We start from the raw sequence: 3,848 nt of genomic DNA on the forward strand, positions 1-3,848 counted from the left end.
CCACAATAACTAATCCAGTCTCACCAGAGCAAGAACTCACTCACTACCTTGAGAAAGGCACCAAGCCATTCATGAAGGATTTGCTCCATGATTCAAACACCACCCACGAGGCCCCATCTTCCAACACTGCCATGCTGGGGATCACATTTGAACATGAGTTTTGATGAGCACAAAGCAGATCCAAACCATAGCAGGCTGCCTTTAGCCACCTAATATTTTGCCTTATTATAGTTATTTTTTGTGTCCTTCTTTAGTACAAAACCCTTTGAAGGTAGAGAATAGCTCTTATATATCTTTTATTTATTTATTTATTTTATTTTATTTTTTGTATTTTTAGTAGAGATGGGGTTTCGCCATGTTGGTCAGGCTGGTCGTGAACTCCTGACCTTGTGATCTGCCTACCTCGGCCTCCCAAAGTGCTGTGATTACAGGCGTGAGCCATCGTGCCTGGCCTTATATATCTTTTAAACTCCATAGCCTCAGTACAATTCCTTGCACACAGTGGGAGCTCACACATGTTTGTGAAATGTATTAAGAAAGCCCTCCTAGCTCTTCTTAGTGCAAGGTTAAGCTTAGGATACTTTTAGTTCACAGGGAGGCTCTTTTTGATTTATCAAATGTTTCCCTGACAGAGTAACCATAAAGTGATCTGCTTAATAGGAAGACTCACTAATTAACTTTGTAATTTGCTGTTTTTCTCTAGAACATTTAATACGGAAAGCAATATATTTGCCTGTGTGGAGTATCTGGCATAAGATAACACACATACAGCACAGTAAAGGAGGAAATTTACACCATTTCCTGCTAGAATTGACTGCTAGAATATTCATCAGTGAGATAGGGAAGACAATGACCTTTCAGTTAATTTGAATTCATGAATCTTTTCCAGATCATAGATAGGTTTTGAAAATATGACAGCTCACAAATTGTCCACCAATTTACTTCACCTGGATGATCACTGTTAGGCCATATATTATAGCGGTCAATAAAACAGCCTGAAGAAGAAAATATAAAACAAATGCTAATTTTTCATCTCACTAAACATTTACTGATTACATATTTTTGTACAGATTGCTGAGATAGGTGCTGTGCTATGGAAAAACAAATCTGTATCAAATAATTGCTGCTACGTATTAAGTACCAGCTAGAGGTCATGGACTTACTATAGCAACCTTATAACATAGGTATTGTAACCCCCATTTTCCCAACAAGAGAATAGAAGGTCAGGAAAGTTCTGTAACTTCCCGAAAGTTACATAGCTAGTAAATGGGAGAATCAGGATTTGAACCCTGGTCTGACTTTAGAATCTATGTTATTCCTACGAACCAAAGTCCTTTCTTTCAAGGAGTGCTAAGTCACTTTTATCCTGATTTGCAAAATAAGATACAAGTTTATGTAATAACATTTATTTAAAAATATATATATATATTCTAGGCCGGGTGCAGTGGCTCACGCCTGTAATCCCAGCACTTTGGGAGGCCAGTGTGGGTGGATCTTCTGAGGTCAGGAGTTTGAGACCAGCCTGGCCAACAGGGCGAAACCCCATCTATACTAAAACTACAAAAATTAGCCAGGCGTGGTGGCGGGCACCTGTAATCCCAGCTACCCGGAGGCTGAGGCAGGAGAATGGCGTGAACCCGGGAGGCGGAGCTTGCAGTGAGCCAAGATCGCGCCACTGCACTCCAACCTGGGGGACAGAGTGAGACTCTGTCTCAAAAAAAAAAAAAATTCTTTGATCATTTCTTTGAGTGTATTTTTGTCCTCAACTGGGTGATAAGCTCCCAAAGGGCAAAGTTCATATCATGATTCTGTAACTTTTATCAAAGCACCTGTTATGGTGCTGAGTACATAAAAGACCTTCCAGATGTAATAACGGTTTGATAAATTTTTCCTCAGCCTGATTTCTGGGGAATAAGCCTAATAAGACTTGTTATCCTGGCTGGGCACGGTGGCTCACGCTTGTAATCCCAGCACTTTGGGAGGCCGAGGCGGGCGGATCACGAGGTCAGGAGATTGAGACCACAGTGAAACCCCGTCTCTACTAAAAATACAAAAAATTAGCCGGGCGTGGTGGCAGGTGCCTGTAGTCCCAGCTACTCGGGAGGCTGAGGCAGGAGAATGGCGTGAACCTGGGAGGCGGAGCTTGCAGTGAGCCGAGACTGCGCCACTGCACTCCAGCCTGGGCGACAGAGCGAGACTCCGTCTCAAAAAAAAAAAAAACAAAAGACTTGTTATCCAGGGCTAAAAGAGGAAGAAAAAATGAGTATATCATGATAATAGTTTATATTAACTGAGCATTCACTTATATCTGATGTACATTATCTCATTTAATTCTCAAAACCCTAAAAAGTAGGTTTTATTACCCCATTTGTGCAAATGAGAAAGCTGAGGCTTAGCAAAGTAGAGTATCTGGGCCAAAGTCACAGCAACAGTAGTTTCCAAAGACAGAATTCAAACAGTTCTGATCAGAGTTCATGATCTTAATTGTTTCACTATCTCTACTGTTCTAAGACCCCATAGAATGTAAGATACACCCTCAATTTAATAAGGGATTTTCAAAGAAATAAAGAATACTACCTCATTAAATGAATAGGTTGATTGAAAAATGTATACCAGCCTGGGCACAGTGGCTCACGCCTGTAATCCCAAGACTTTGGGAGGCTGAGGTGGGTGGACTGTTTGAGCTCAGGAGTTTGAGACCAGTCTGGGCAACATGGCAAAACCCCCTCTCTACTAAAAATACAAAAATTAGCCAGGTGTGGTGGCACATGCCACCACAGGAGGATGAAGTGGGAGGATCACTTGAGAGGAGGTTGGAGTGAGCCAAGAACGTGTCAATGCGTCCCAGCCTGGCCAACACAGAGAGACCTTGTCTCAAAAAAAGAAAAAGTAAATAAATAAATAATTAAAAAAGGAAGAAAAGGAAAAAAATGTATATCAACTTCAGAATGAGAAAATAGGTATCTCAAGAAGCAAGAAAATGAGGTACATTGTATTTGTAATACATTTTAGAGTTTCCTTTGAATGCTGATGTCAAAAAGACAAAGAGAACTTCCACTGTGTGGTATTAATGACATTTAGCAAAGTGCTAAAAAGATTCAAAGATTCTAGGCATTAAATGTATACTTGTTTGAATTACAAACTTCCTGCGCTCCCGTGAATGAGTAACACCAGCCACGTGACCCATGTCAAAGGGTTGAAACTGATCTGAAAATTTGACAAGATAATTTTTAATGAGGGTTTATAGTTCCCGCATAGTTTCTTGGATTTTTTTTTATCTTTTTTAAAAGAATGCCGTCAAGAAACCTTTTAAAAATAGCTGTCCTCCCAGCCTTGGATGCTTCCCCTCCACGCTTCCACATCATACATTCTACAATGGACCCTAATTATCTCTAGCCTGGCCTACAACCCCTAGCCAGCTCAGACAAACCCTGCTCCTGACTTTAGCATAGTGTCCTGGTAGGATCCACAGGACTGTGGGAATTGACTGGGATTCTCCACTGTCTTATTACTTCAGGATGCTGTCCCGACCCCCTCAAAAAGGGGAATCCTTATTCTTTCCTAGCCCTTGGAATGTGTAAATTGATCAGAACTAAAGTTTCTCTTAGTTGTGAATTGAAGGTAAAAATTGATCTCTGAATAGGGTTTTTAGATGCCCTACACAAAAGCATCAGGTCTCTGAGGATGGTGTGGGCAGGGAAAATTAAGAAGGGAATCTTTCTGGTTTCTTGGTGTATTTAAATGCATTTGGTACCCAATAATATGCTGTAAAATAAGAAGAATAGCTCTTCGGTAAAAGCCACTATAACACAATTTACAATTAGTTTCGAAGCTCCATTCAATTCCAC

This window comes from Nomascus leucogenys, chromosome X (assembly GCF_006542625.1).
Source record: "Nomascus leucogenys isolate Asia chromosome X, Asia_NLE_v1, whole genome shotgun sequence".
NCBI lineage: Eukaryota > Metazoa > Chordata > Mammalia > Primates > Hylobatidae > Nomascus > Nomascus leucogenys.